Source organism: Harpia harpyja, chromosome 19, assembly GCF_026419915.1.
Source record: "Harpia harpyja isolate bHarHar1 chromosome 19, bHarHar1 primary haplotype, whole genome shotgun sequence".
Classification (NCBI taxonomy): Eukaryota; Metazoa; Chordata; class Aves; order Accipitriformes; family Accipitridae; genus Harpia; species Harpia harpyja.
The window spans coordinates 6,640,040-6,655,128 of record NC_068958.1 but is presented as its reverse complement, the minus strand read 5'-3'; the positions used below and the strand labels follow the sequence as shown (position 1 = coordinate 6,655,128).

At 56.2% G+C, this 15,089-nt stretch overlaps 1 long non-coding RNA gene across 5 annotated transcripts in view; it reads left to right on the top strand.

Moving 5' to 3' along the window:
- LOC128154605 (uncharacterized) overlaps positions 1-13,634 on the top strand; it is a 94,580-nt gene extending 80,946 nt beyond the window's left edge. For all 5 annotated transcript variants that reach the window (XR_008239391.1, XR_008239389.1, XR_008239392.1 and 2 more), the window contains exon 3: positions 13,333-13,634. This is a non-coding gene — a long non-coding RNA (uncharacterized LOC128154605). The remainder of the gene's footprint in view (positions 1-13,332) is intronic.
- The last annotated feature ends 1,455 nt before the right edge of the window (positions 13,635-15,089 follow it).

The window sequence follows — 15,089 nt, the reverse complement described above, 5'->3', positions numbered from 1 at the left end:
TCTCTTGCAAATCTCGCTATTTTAAAGGCTGTTCCCTGATTTTTCCAGAGTCTGGAAATTTTTAGGAGCTCTGGATGCTCAGGATTGGCCATGCTGTTCCAGTGTATTTTTTTGTCGTGTTTTCCTTTGGAGGTGGTGAGTAAAACCTGCAGATTCAGTCCAGCCGACTAATATTTCATGTTATCGCAAATGACAAAAGAAAGAATGAATGAATGTAAGGCCTCCAGGAGAGGGACAAAAATCCCTGTGACTCACTCAAACACTCTATTTTTGAGCCTGAAAACACAAAATGGTGTCTGTTCCCTGCTGCCCCTTGCAATGGGCTGGGACACCATCACCATCCAGAGTTGGGGCTGCCAAGTCCACAAGCCATTGTGGACTCCCATGGTGGACTATTTTCTTCTACATCTCTCCTCTCAGCCCCCTCCTCGCTCCTGAAGGATCCCCAGGGTCCAGATTGAGAGATGTTGTGCTGGTGTTTGAAGGGATCAACTTTGCCCTGAGCATCAGTGGGCTAAAAGAAGGGTGGAGAGGACATTGAGGGTTTTTCCCCTATGGATGATATCCAATAGAGACTTCAAGTGATGAGCTCTGTCTGTGATTGTTTGGGAGCACATCCATGACCATGTGAGAGCTTACTGCTTGGAAGGGACATAGGAGGGGAGAGCTTGGGGACATCCTAGTCCCTCCTCGGGCAGTGGCAGAGGTGATGCAGTCCAAGGGGATGGGGAAGCTTTTGGCAAAGCAAGCGCTTGAGGTCTTACCCATGTCCCAGAGGCACCACTCTTCATTGGGACCCACCTGCAGAGCAGGATGGGACTGTTTGTGATCCCTGGCTGCAGAGCAGCCCCGGAGCAGGGTGGGATGTGACCTAGGCTGGCTGAGCCTCTGCTGAAAGGAGCAGCTGGGCAGGAGAGCGCAGGGGAGAAGGCACGCAGCCCTTCCCTCAGCTCTCATCTCAGTAAGCTTGTGTTCTTCCAAAGAAATGTACTGGTGGAGCATTTGTCAGTGGTTGCCATTGAAATGGGCAAAAATCTATAACGTGGGGTCAGGCCCCTCTTCTGGGCTCTCATGTCATGAGATTCCCCCCACCTCCTCCCCCAAAACCGCAGGGAGCAGCCCCCGTGCGCGGCAGCTCATCTGGCTGACACGGCTCGGCTGTAGCCCGTACCGGGAGGTTGCCGGCAGATGTCGGCTGTCGGTGGCAAAGAGCTGGAGCGGTGTCCTGGGGACGCCGCAGGTCCAGGCAGCTCAAAGTGACCCATCACCGCGGCTGCTCTGATGGGCGAGTGCCACGTGCTGCCGGCACTGCCGGCCCGGGCTCTGCCGTGGCGGAGTAGACAATGCTCCTCGCTGGCGTCCGTTGAGGGAAATCCACCACGGAGTTAATGCGTGCTCTCCTTTCAGTCGTCTTTTGTTAACGGGTTTGGCCTGGTGCCACACGGGGAGCGCGGGCAGGCAGTGCTAGAGGCCAGCGGGGACATTTTTTGTTCAACATTGTGGCTCCTCGGTGGAAAGGACGGTTGGCCGAAATGGGACACGTACGAGCGCAGTGGTCACTCCGCCTGCGGAGGAACCCGGCTGCTCTCTTTGGCACTGAATTCCCTGGGGCTTTGTGGGAGCACGAGGAAGGTGCTTGCTCCCAAACCCTCCTGGGGATTTTGCTCCTGCTGCAGCAGATTGCTGCTCCCGGTGTCAGCTGAGTGGGTGCTCGGGTGTCCCATCTGTAACGCCCAGGAGAGATCTGCCCCCCACTCGAGATGGGGTTTCCCTTGATTCAGCAGCATTGGGGCACTGGGTGGCCAACACGAGATGGCTCCTCTGCCCAACCCGGGCCAGGTCCAAGTCCTGCTCAGCTTTGGTTAAGCCCAGCATTGTGAGCAGATTGCCAGATTTGGCCATCTTCGTCTGCTGGAAATGCTCCCTGTTTCGCCCAGCCTTTGTTTCCTCCCAGCTCCTCGTTATTTTTCATGGCGTTTCCCCTTCTTACTCTTGTGCTGCTCAAGGGTGTTGGTGCAAGCTCAGCTTTCGGGCTCGTGCTTGTTCAGCTGAACGCTTGTCTGTGCGAGCCGGGTTATTTCATGTGCTCCCCAGCATGAGCGGTCCCTGATGGCAAGGCTCAGCCCTGGCTCGGCTCCGTAACAACAGCCGAGAACAGCACGTCCACGTGAACCCAAGCCCCAAAATGGCCCACGGGGAATGACGCAGCAAAGGTGAAATATCAAAGGGAGACGGGAAGTGCATGGCAGGAGCAGGGGAAACGGAGGAGAGAATAGCCGGAGCTGACCTCAGCAGGGCGGGAAGCCCGGCTGCACGCATGGAAGGGAAATGGGAAAAGGATACAGCTGGGACCAGCCACGGCACCCGCGTGCTCTGCCCCAACAGTCTTGCTGCTTCCCACTTTTCCCCGGGATGGGCTGGAGGAATGGGGCAGCTCAGGGCTAGCCCCCAGCAGACCAGGGCTCCCAGAGGTGCCCACTGGAAATTGCAGCAAATGCACCCGGCGGGGCAGCTTGGGAGCTCGGCCAGGAGCCACCAAACAGCCACGTGTGACCAGGGATGCTCTCAGGCATCCGCATCCCCTTGTGCCAGGAGCTGGCTGCAAGGAAGCGGCCCCAACCTGGTGATCGTCAGCTCCGGCCCGCTGCAGATCTGGCACGGTGCACTGCCAACCCGGGTCCCCGGGTTTGTTTAAAGGCGGCGCGCGGCAGATCATGTCCTTCCAACCTTCCCCGGCAAGTAGAGAGAGCCGGTGGTGTCACCACGATCAGGGCCGCCTGTTGAGAAGCGGCACAAGCCGTCCCAGGGTAGCTGCTGTCCCTTCAAGTGCTCTCGGCTGTGCCCAGGGATGGCTGACATTTTTTTTGTTTGTTTTTCATGTGGAGTTTTATTTTTAGCTGGAAAAAACCCAGCCTTTAAAAAACAAATGCACGCAAAGTTTTCATGAAAAATTCTCAACATAACGGGATTCTTCTCTTCTTTGCAAAACTGCCGGTGACATTTCTAAATGAAGGGTTCCTCCTGTCCTTCTGCTTTTCCCCCCCTCAATCTTCAGTGACATTTCTCCCTTCCCTAAGCTGCCCTGTTTTCCTCCCCAAGATATGCTCTTTCAGGAGGAGGAACAGCAACTATAAGGACTGTTTTTTTTCTGGAATGTTGTTTTTCAAAATCAAAAAAAAGGAACATGTAGTAGAGAATTTACAAAAACATCCCTTTTCAACCCATTAAAATGGAATGGGATTAATAATTTTGGTTGTTTCCCCCTTCTTCCAGCTAGTTTTCATCTGTCTTTAGCCTTTGGTGTGGGAGAACTTGGACAGTAAATGGCAGAAAGCAGCTCCCACTCTTTCTTTACTCAAGGGAAGGATTTTTCCATCCCAGTTGAGGTCTTCCTTTGGGGCTGGAGAGGAGCTTGTGAAGCTGTTGGCACCCAAAAGCCAACATCTGGAGGGGTTCATGCTCCCGACCTTCTCCTCTCTCCAGTGGAGGGACGTTCAGAAGTCATCAGGGCTCTGTGGGGTCCATGGGGCTGTGGGAAGGCTGGGCTTGACCCAGAGGTAGTTCAGGGTGGATGTGAGGACTTTGGAGCCAGACAGCAGAAACCTCAGTTCCTGGGGTCTGTTCCCGGCTTGCCGGCAGCATTGCCCAGGTGACCTTGGAGAAGTCACTTTGTCCCTCTTCACCTTCATTTCCCTACCTGGGAAAGAGGAGAGCACTTTCTTTGCACCCATGGGCTTAGGCAGGTAGTTAATACCTTTTGACCGCTCTGAGTTGCCGCAGGGATTTGATCAGCCACCATTGACTCGGTTGGAGCAGAGGACAGTAGTTTTCCTTCCAGGTTAGAAATACACTGGTTGCTTTTCAAGAGCAGCTACTGGTTTCTCAGAGTTGAAGGCACTGGAGGTGGGGACGCTTCTGTCCTTAGACAACATGGCTCTCTGCACCCTTTTGGCACCCAGAAGCATCCAAACCAGTAGCTGCATTGCAGAAATTTATCCTCTGTGGTGCATCTGAAGGTCTCACCTGAAGGTCTTCACACAGCTTGGCTGGGGACATGGCACCATGGGGCAGAACTCTTTGTCCTTAGAAGAAAACACTTGAGGCCATGGCAGGCTGCGGTCGCATCTTCCACTGTGAAAGTCTGGGCTTGGCGGCCCTGATTCAGCCACCCAAATTAAAGTCATTTCCCAGAGATCCCATTGGAGCGGAGGATGCTGCTCTGCCTCAGGTACCCAACCCATCGGCTGGGAAGGGGACCCGCTGGGGGATGTCTAGGGAAGGGGCTGGTGCTCGTGCACACATCTGGTGGGAGCGGCTGCCCACCTCTCTTCCCAAATCGCAGGGGAAATATCAGGGCTTGTAGGCAGCGGCTGCCTGCAGCCCACGTGGGAGCCTCGCAGCCCCCGGCCATGCAAAGCTGGAGCAGGGAAGAGGAGCAAAGCAAACATGCTTTGTCCAGGCTGTTTATTTTGTGCTGGGGTAAGGGATTTTTTTTTGTTTCAAACATGCAATGAGTGTGTTACTCAGCCATGACTCGAGAACTTGTGAGCAATAAAGTCATCCCGAAGTCTGCCAAAAAAAATCTTCTTAGCACACCCACCTCATCACACGTTCCCACTGTAGCTACTTTAGTGCGATCTGCTGCTGAAAGGCGGCTACCTCGTGGGGAGGCTGCGATAGCCATCTGCGAGCTTGTGGCAATGGCCCATGGACAAACCCGTACCCATCGGTGTCACCTGCCTGGTAACTGGTGCTGTTTGCCAGCGGTGCGCACCGCAAAGATGGTGGGATGGGGTTTGCTCCAAAATCCAAGAGAAAACAGAGCTGAAAGGGGCTGCGTAGTCTGATGTAGTCTTCTTCCTGCAGCCTGGGCTGGGTCTTGGGTTTGGGATGTTGGTTTTGACCCTTTGGGATCAAGACCTGACCTGAAACCCCCAGGAGGTGGAGAGCCATGGACACCTCCTTCCTCCTGCCCTGCACTGACGCAGCTCCCTCAGGGCTGGCTGGATGCGGGGTGACTTGGGGCTCCAGAGCCCTGCACCGGCCACCGCTGCAGTTTGGGGTGGTGATGAGCAGTGTGGTGCATCCTCCAGGCTGCGGGGAGAGTTGGGATGGAGGCATGCACCACTGAACAGAAGAGTGCTGTTGGAAGGGCCTGAGAAAGTGCATACTGATGCCAAAATTCACGTTGTTGGGGGCTGACCAGTTCCCTGGGTGAGGAGGCAGGGTGCTGGGTCCCCGTGTGCGAGAGCCCTTGCCCTGGGGTGGCCACTCCGCACGTGGGGTGGTGCAGCCTTCGCTTGGGCACCGGGTCCAAGACCTCTGGGACTGGGGTGCTGCTGGAGCTGGGTATTGGGGCTTGCTGTGGGGGGAAGCCCTGCTCTTTTGAAGGCAGGAAGGATTGGGGTAAGAAATAACCCCATACTGGTGGGGTGGGATGCAAGGGACGGTGTGGGAGACACCCCATCATCCCCCTGGTGGGCAGGAGCTGGGGGCAGCGGGGAGGTGGGTCCGGTCAGAAGCTCCTCGCCTGAATTGCCGGGGTAAAAGCCGCCTCCGCCAAGGCCTCCTCTCCCCACCCCTTCCCCGCGCTGGGGCTCTAAATAATTGATAACGCTGATAAATAATAGATCTTGTATTTGCTCCTTCGCTTTTCTCTGCCGGGGCGTGTGCGCTTGCAGCCTGGCGGTGCTGCATTAGGGTTACGGGGATGGGGAGTGCGCGTCTGTTGGGCCGGGGTAGGGAGCTCTGCAGCGGGGAGAGCATTCCGGGGAGATAAAGGGCTGGTTTGATGTGTGTTCATGTGGCGGGGCTGTTTTGCCTTGCATGCCTTTCTCTTTTGCTTTATTTTTTTCCTGGAGTGAAGCCTGGCGCCAGCAGTCTGGAACCAGCCTGACAAGCTTTTGAGTTATGGAAAGGGGGAGGAAGGGGGGAGGAGAGAGAAAGAGGGAGCGAGAGAGGCAGGGAGGAGGAGGGTGAAGGCAGAGGGAGGCAGCTGGGATGTGGATTATTAGGGGAGAACAAGAATACACACAAGAGGCTGGTGGGGTGAGGGCTGGGGGCTACCGGGGCTGGCGGGGAGGGGACGGAGCTGGCTTCTAGCAAACCTTTCAAAGGAGATTTTTTTTTTTTTTTTTTTGCATGGGGTGGGAGAGAGGGGGAATTGAGTCATTTTGGGCATGAAACGCAAACCTCGCCGCGTCAAGGAACAAGGAAGTTTTTTAAAGCGCCAATTAAAGGGCTTGGAGAGGTCCGGGGCTTTTAAACAGCCTTGGGAAGGGGGGGTCCTGGCCGGCGTTCAGGCTGCCGTCCCATCAGGACATTCCTTTCTGCTGAACGCTGCTGCTCCCGGCCCTCTCCTCCTCCTTTTCCAAGCTGCCGTCAAATCCTTTCCAACTCCCGCGTCCGAACCCGGAGAACTTTGCTCCGTTTCATCTCACGCCGCCTGCCTCCCCCCAGCCCCGGGCTGCGCTCGGCGCTTTGATCAAAGCTGCCTGCACAGAGAGCCCCCGGACCCCCACGCTTCGCACGCCCGGGACGTGGGAGCCAGGAGCCCCTCCAGGGGCTGGCATTGCCAAAAATCCCCCCCTGGTTGATGGAGACCCCCGTCTGCCATCACCTCCCTGCTCGGGGAAGGCAGCTGCTTCAGCAAATCGGTAGCTGCGATGCCGGGAGGAGGAGGGCTCGGTGCCCAGTGATGGGGAGCTGCCCCCCAAAATGGGAGAGGGTGAACGTGCCCCGTGGGGGCTGCGAGGGGGTGGGTCGAGCAGCACGTTTGGAAAGGTCCCGTCGGGGTCCTCACACCTGGGATAGCCATGTAGCGCTACGCCAGGGGGGTTCGTGGCACCAGCAGCAACGTGGCTGGAGTCCCAAGCAAATCCAACGGAGCGGGGGTATTGCAGGCAGAGGCTGGAGCAGCTCCGTGGCACACTTCCCCCCCCCAGACACCCCCTCATCTCCTCCCATGGATGCCCAGCAGCAAGAAGCATAGGAGCGAACGCAACCTCGCTGTTTCAGCCCGTCGTGCCCACCTTTCGGAGTGGGGAGCGAGCCATAGTGTGCCGGGGAGCACCGTGCCCGGGCTCGGGGGGGAAATCCAGAGCGCTGGCAAGGGAACAGGGATTTGGAGCCTCTTTGCAGGGGCTTTGTTTGGTTTGGTTTCAGCATAGCCTATTTAACTCCAACAACTGGCAAAGGTTGGGGAGAAAGGAGCTCTTTGTTAAAGGCTGAACAGCCCCAGGTCTTTAAGTCAGCCTGTTCGAAGAGCTCTGAGAAGTTGAGATAGCCTAGGGACGGGCAGATTTTGGGATGGGCAGATTTCACATCGCTCGTACCTCTGAAGTGAAGCATGAGAGTGAGGGTTCGTGCACCCAGCTCCCAAAGAAAAGCCTAGCAGAAGCCCTGTAAAGCACCACCACCATCTGCCAAGTCTTTGTCTTCACAGAGGAGGTGGAAGGGGGAACACCCAGTTTTCTGAAATCTCCATTACAGGTTGCCTATGAGCTGCAGCTCTTCAGAAAAAATACTTCTTTCTCTGGGTTTCCAGGAAGCAAAATGTTGCCCTCCGCTGTTTGCAGCGTAGCTGGAACAGAGAGCTCGCTGCGTCCGAGCCCGGCCAGCATTTTGCTCCGGTGTCACATCCTTGGTGGTGGCCAGGGCCGGGGCCTTTGGGGAAGGACAACTCCTACCCAGCCCGTAGATGCTGCAAAGACCTGTGAGAGGTCCAGTCATCCTCCGTTCGCCACCACAAACAAATGCCTCCCATTCTCGGGGTGACCTGCTCCCACCCTGGCACCTCAACACAGGGCTGAGACATGGTGGTTGGCCATGGGTTTGGTTGGGTTGGGTTCAGACTGAGGCGCGTCCGCTGAAGACCAGCCTCCTCGCACTTCATGTTTCACAAAATAACAACGCCAAGCAGTTCAATTGTGCATCCTTGGTCCAGTTCCTCATTTTCTCCCTTTTCTTCTCTTTCTCCTTGGCGACTCTTTGAGCTCTTTCTGGTAGCTATAGAGCTATGCTGGCAAACTTGTCCTCCAGCTCCTCCTTGCTGGAGCTGCAACACAGATGGATCCATAATGCCAGTTGTCTTTTATAGACCTCCAACATCTAAGTGCTGAGGGTCTTAAACTAGTAAATGGAGGGAGTGACTACTCTTTTCTGTAGATGTGGAAACTGAGGCACAGGCATCCAGGTGAAAAGAAGTCAGATTTTAAAGCCAGGTGACATGGTTTCACTTGGAAACCTTTGCTGCATTGGCTTCCTTGGCATCTCTTGAGGTGCTGCCAAGAGGGAGGGGACCCTTTTCCCCTTTTTGCCCAGAAGGGAGCAGGAGCCAGGGACAGAGCTGGGGACACAGCCCTGTGGCCTGTCCCCAACCCATCACCTCCCCGCTCGCACAAGGGGCAGCAGGCGGAAATAAAACACAATTCGGGGCTGGCGGAGTCAGGGAAGAGTGAGATGAGCCTTGGTGGGGAGACCAGCCTCACCTTTCATATTCTAATGCCTTGCCTTTGCCTGATTTGTGAGCTCTCGGGAGTCCTGCTGGGAATTCGCTCGAACGGAGGCACACGCCGCCGTCCCTCGGTAAATTACACAGAGATATAATGAAGGAGGAGAAATCAGTTACTCTGTGACTGCGGCTCCCCAGGGGACCTTAATTCAAATATTTGTGGAGCTGAGCAAGTGGGGCGTTGGGGAGCCGCTGAGTTGGAGTGTCTCTCGACAGGTTGCTTGCAGGTGGTTGGTGGTGGGAAGGCAGCGCTCTGGGCTGCAGGATCCGTCCCCAAAGGGGCTTCAGGCTCTTGACGGTGCTTTGGGTGTCATTAGCCAAGAGAAAGATGCTGGGGGAAGGTGGGACTGTGGTCTGGCTGCGGCTGCCTGGAAACTGGAGGTGAGCTCCAGCCTGCAACTGGTGGCTGTTGGGATGGGGCAGCTCCCTGCACGCCTTTGCCAACGGCTTTGAGCAGCAAGGGGTGATGGGAGCACCTGCACATGCTCTGCATCGCCCCAGCACGGTCCCTTGGCGAGGGATGGGCACAGCGACCTGGGGAGGCGACAGCCTGGCCCTCCTGTGGTTTCCTCCAGCAAGGGAGGAGCAGGGTTTGCAAAGCCAGGCAAGCTCTCTGCTGCCCACGTGGGCACTGTTTTCAGTAATGAATATAGAAAGGGTTAAACGCTGCATGGCAGCGAGGAGCAGGCAAACCCCACATTGCTTAACCGAGGAATGAGACATTCAATTTATCTCCAGCTCCATCACCAGCCTATACCCTCTGTGTTGCCCTCAAGCCAGGCTTTCTGCCCTCTCTCCTCCCAGGGTATGCCAGCGCCGTGGACCTGAGAAAAAAAATGGGATCCAATTTGCCCAGCCAGCAAGCTGCACCAGCAAACAGGGCACAGCCGAGCGGGGGTCACCCCCTTGCTGGATATATGCAAGACCTGCTAGGTCCCACTTCAGCGTGATGGCCAAGGCTGTAGCTCCATCAAGGACACGGTGGCCCCTTGGCTGTGCCATGGTGCTCTCGCCCGCTTCAGCAGTGGCTGCTTTTGCCCGAGCGTGGACAGCTGGGGTGCAGGATGAGCTGAGACGCAGGGTGCTCGGTCCCCAAGGAGAGGTGGTGGGGTGGGGGCCGAGGGCAGCTGCGTTCACCCCGTGCCATTCTGCACGGCCACGCTCTTCTCGTGCAGGTCCTACACCATCACCCCAGCACTCAGAAGTGATGCTGTTGCCAGGAGTTATGCACGCGAGCGTGAGCACACGCAGACGTGCAGCCCCCCCGCACCTGCTCCTTGCACGCCCGCTCGCACGTGCGCCAGCTCTCCCGCTCCCCAACGGGCCGCTCTGCTCATGTGCCAGCATCACGCCCCGAGTGCGTGGCAGTCACATATGCGCGCACACATGCTCGCTCCCAGCCGGAGCGCCGCTCGGCATCCCTAAGTTTTGTCTCCGGATGCCGGGGCTGCCACACGCGGCGGGGGCAATCCTGCTCCCACCCACCCACCTGCACCCCAAGTCGTGCCGCTCACCACTGGCAAGCACGGGCGCCCTCCCCGCGCCACGGCCCCTTGCACGCTCGGCGCCTTCGGGGCTGCATGCACACGCGGCCGCGTACAGATCTGCAGCGTACCAACTGTTGGGAAAGAGAAGGAAAAAAAACCCCACAGATTCAGCCGAGAGAGGTGGGGGGGGGGGGGGAGAGAGAAAGAGAGAGAGAGAATGACAGACTGCAATCCCCCTTGAGTGCCTAGCCTCATGAATATTAATAAGGTGGTAATTAAAATGCAGGGACACAGCAGGACGGATGCAGGCGCTGCCTTCGGAGCGCTGGGAACGGGGGGAGCGCGTCTTTCCAGGCAGGTTTTGATTCCGTTCTCTGATGAAAAGAAGAAAACGGAGCCTTCAACTTTAATCAGTTTAGAGTTTTTTTGACACGACATATCTTTAATTGCTGATATTTCTGCTCTTCTCAAACCCGGCTCCACCGACTCCAGTCTAAGCGGAGATAACGAACCACGCTGAAGTGCCGTGGATTCGTGCCGTATTTACGCCTTGACTTGTTTGCTACTTTCCTGGGGTTTCACCTCTTTGCCTGGGGTCGGAGGCCACAGCCCTGCTGCCAATTGCCTCTGCAGCCAGACGTGGGGGCTGGAAATGCAGCCCGGCATCTCTTTGTCTAACCCCCCCCCAACCTCCCCTGCGGTAGCCTTAGGGAAACCTGCCTTTTTTGGATGGTAAATCCCTCTTCTTGGCCATGGCTGTATGGTGAGCTTGGAGTTGGACACGATGCCACCTGGTCTGGGTGGCGGCGGATGGATGTTGGGGCCGTGGGTGGTGGCAAGGAGAAGGTTGGGTTGGGTTGGGTCGAGTTGGGTTGAGTTGGGTTGGGTTGGATTGGGCTGGGTTGAGTTGGGTTGGATTGGGTTGAGTTGGGTGGGGTTGGGTTGGAAAGCAGGTGTCTTGAGAAGAGACTCTGTTTCCCCTCCCCAGAGGAGGTTCCTCCAGTGTAAGAGTAGAGGTGGCTGTTGGGTTGTTGACTTATCACTGAGGCGGCCTAAGTCTCCTTCAATAACCAGGGTTTTGAGGTTGTGTGAGGGTCCTGTGAAGGATGCACAGGGCAGGCTTAGAGGACTGTGAGCAAGCTGAACAGAAGTGTTCATCCTTCTTGGAGAAGATAGTTACTCCAGTGGGTCTGGTCCATTGAGGGAGTACCATGTTGCTGGGAAAATGAATGAAGAGTGTTGATTGGTGCCCAAAGGGAATGTGTCGGGTGTGGGAATGTCAACCCAGAACAGGGGTTTAGGAGGCAATTTCTGGCAAAATGTAAAAGGAAAAAGAAGAACCCACAAAATACCCCATACCAGTGCAAATAGTTGTTTTAGGTAAAGCCAGAATGTTTGGTTTGGCCTGGAAGGTTTTTGTTTTGTTATGTTTGGGGGTTGCCTAATTTTAATTAGATCTCTTCTTTTACATTGAAATCATTTTTTGAACTGAAAAAAAAATAGATTTGTTGGAATGAAAAAGTAAAAAAGATTCTTTTAGAAAATGCCCAAATACAACAATTCATCATGCGAGTGAAGGAAGAAGATGGTTTGACATCTTCAAAGCCTTCTTCCCTGCCCAACACAGGTATTTCTTTTTTTCATTCCAAACAATTTTTCAGCTTCACCCTGAGTTTTAGGATGATTCAGCCTTTTGAATCTTCAAATTTTTGGTAAATCTACTGTTCCTCCAAAACCAAGCAAAATCCCCTTCAGCTCTTAGAAAGATGAGAGTGACCAAGTGAGTAGGGCACAGCACAAGTCCCCTTACAGCCCCATACCTGGTGCCTCCATGCCAGGGTTGGAGCTGGCCATGGAAGGACACCCCATGTTTTCCGGGCAATGGAGGCACTCCTGGATCATGGATGGAGGATAAGGGATTTGCCCCACCTTGGAGATATTGCATTACCCAGAGAGCGACTGTGATGTTTCAGGGAGTTGTTGTGACGTGGTTCTTTGCTCCTGCATCCTCTTGCGTCCAGAGATACGTCCCAAGAGGATCTCCTGGCCTTCAGGCTAAACTGCACTCCTGTACTCCCATTTCTCCCTCCCAAGCTTTGGACCTTTCTCTCCCTTGGGAGTGTGTCCTTGTGCTTTGCTGACCTGCCTGCACAGAAAGATGGAAAAGGAGAGCTGCAGCATCTTGGAACCCTTGAGATTTTGTTGTCTGGTGGGCCAGGGTCGGAGCTGTTTGTGTAACAGGGTCTTTTCCATCATGTGTCTTTCTGCAGGGATGTGGGATGCCCTAATCTACCGGGGGGTGCAGCGGGCTGGGTGTCCTGGGCCCTGTCCCCCGGCAGGCTGACATCTCCCTGTTGTGCTGCTCCACGGCAAGGAAGCAGCTGATCCAGGTTTGGGCTTTACTGAATTCAGCTGCTGGATCCGTCTCCTTGTTGCTCTGGTTTTCCTCATCTGGGGCAAATAATTTCCCGTGTGGAGGGATGGCTGGTGAGCCCAGATGCGGGTAGGGGTTGGGAACTGAGCTGAACTCCGTGGCTGGAAGGGCACCAACCCAGCTAAAGCCCCTTGCTGAGCACTGGCTTTTTGTGACACGTGTGAGCCATTCCCCTGCAAAGGAGAGGGGGGGTGACACCTCCCACCCCCTCCCCGGGGACATAGCCCTTCTGCAAAGCTGTCCCATGCCCTGCAGCAGCACAGGGTGGCCCTGGGAACCCCCGGAACCCAGGGGGTTGGCTGGAGGGTGCAAAATGAGTCCCCTTGCTCGAGGGATCAGCACAATCCTGACTCCTCCATGCTTATACCAGGGTGAGCCAAAGCTGGGGTTGATTTGGGGTGAACTGCCACAAAGCCAGTGAGTATATGTCCAGTCTTGCCCATCAGGGTCTTCAGGTTTTAATGGTGTTAATGCATTTTGGGGTGGCAGGGGGATTCTTTGCTTGTCCCTTCTTACCTTTTAATAGATTGGGTACTATGGCTTGTGCCTGGGGTTGGATCTCTCCTCCCGAGCAGGTAATTTTGCAGGAGTGGCTGTTGAGTTGGCTTGCCCTGGCCATGCTGTAGCTATGAAATATGAGGGTGTGCTGGAGTCCCCATCAGGGACCATGGCACACAGAGGGGACAGGCAGGTGAGGGACGAGGAGATGGGAGCTGCAGGGAAGACAGCACCCATGGAAGGGGCCACCTTGGGATCAGCCGGCCTCAGCCAGGGGAGCTGGTAGAAAAACAAAGCAAAGCTGCTTTGGATGTTTAGTGGGGAAAAAAATTATTTCTCCTCCTGGTTTTTTTTTTTCTCTGCTTCTCCTCCTTCATCCTCTCCTTTCTCCTTTCCTGCAGTGCTACAACAGCTCGTTGGAGACAGGACAAGAGGAAGGTCTAGCCGGTGTCTGAGCCCCACTTCGCCCCAAACCTCCCACCACTGCCATCTAGTCTGTGCTGAAAAACTTTGGGAAATATCAGGTTTGCCATGCAGATGGGGTGATGGGGCTGGGGCACTGCGGTGGCAGGGATAGCCCTGGGTGGAGCGGACAGCCCTGGGTGACAGCCCTGGGAAGGACGGGAGTGCAAAACCCTATGGTGGATGGAGGGAGAAGACATCGCTGTGCTCTTAACAGAGAATTCAGGTGGTGAAACACAAATGGGACCTGGTGACTTGTGTGGGGAGCAGAGGCTGGGCTGGGGCTTGGCCGTGAGGAGCGTGAGAGGGAGGGTACAGGATGGGCCCCAGGTACCACTTCCCGGTGACACCCCTCCAGTGGTCCCCGTCACCCCCGAGTCACATCCTGCTTGTGCTGGCTCGCGTCTCATCCTGCTGCCTGCCGTTTCTCAATCCCTTTCGCTCCCGCCAGCATTCCCTGGCTGCCAAGGTTGCTGCGGGGCCCGTGGGCAGGCAGGGCTGGGGGGAGCTCCCAAGGCACCGGGGAATTTGGGATGGGGGAGCAGATGGGAGTAACCTTGCTTGCCCAGGGATGGTCAGAGCCTGGCCCCGCTCCATCTCCTGCCCGTGTCCTGCCATCACTTGCTTCATCCCCTGACCATCGGCTGTGTGGGGCCACAGGGGCTCTGTCTGTGCATCTCCCGGTGCACAGCGAGGGCTCGCAGGTCCTCCACGCATCCATCCTGCTGCCTCAAGCCCCAGCAGCCAGGGCAGAAAGCTGAGGTGGGAGCGAGCTGGATGCTTATCCTCCTCCTCTCTCATGCCCCGGGTCCCTGCACCGGGCAATGGCTCCGCAGGGACGTTTGTGAGAGCCGAGCCGGGGCTGTGGAAAGCGCTGCGGGGCTGTGTCAGTGAGGAGCCCAGCCTGACTCTGCAGTCCCAGGCTGAGCCACGCTCAGGTCCTGCAGAGAAAACAAACACTGAGCTCCATCCTACCCTATTTTACAGCAGAACTGCCATTTAAGGGAGGATTTGGAGAGGAGACATCTTCCTCTCTGATCCCTTCTTGCCAGCGCAACCCCCCCTCCCCTGGCGTATGCTGGACCCTGTTCTATGGAGCATCCCAGCAGCTGAAGGATCATCCTCTGGCTGCAGCTTTCCTGCGCTTTCTGGGTCCCTGCTTTGTGCCCAGTGCCCTTTCCTCCTCCCCAGCCCCATCTTCGGAGGGGCTGTGCTTACAGCTCACCCAGCAGCGGGCTCCAGGAAAGGTACCGTCCTCCTCCGGGACGGTTTGTGCCCTGGCACCGGAGCAGCCAGGCTGAGCCAGCCAGCGCGGGGGGTTAGCAGCGGCCGAGCCGCTGCCTCTTGGCTCGGCTCAGCGCTGGGGTGCTGGGCTTAGGATTTCTGGCCTTGAAGTCCTTCTGCAACGGCCAGGAGATTTCAAGGGGAATTTTTGGCACAGCAGGGAGATGCTGCAATACACCAGCAAGCTGGAGCCTTGGAGGGGGGAGTCAGCTCTTACCTCTGCCACAGACTTTCTGGGATAACCTTGGTCAAGGCTTTGTGCTTTGCTTGTCCTGCTGCAAAGCAGAGCCACGGCTCCCGCTCCTTCTGTGCTGCTAAATCTGCTTGTGCTCAGAGCCTGGCTGGCAAGGGGGGGAGAGCGGAGGGGGTCTGCACAAACATCAGCTTTTTTAGCACCAGGGTTTAGCCTCAG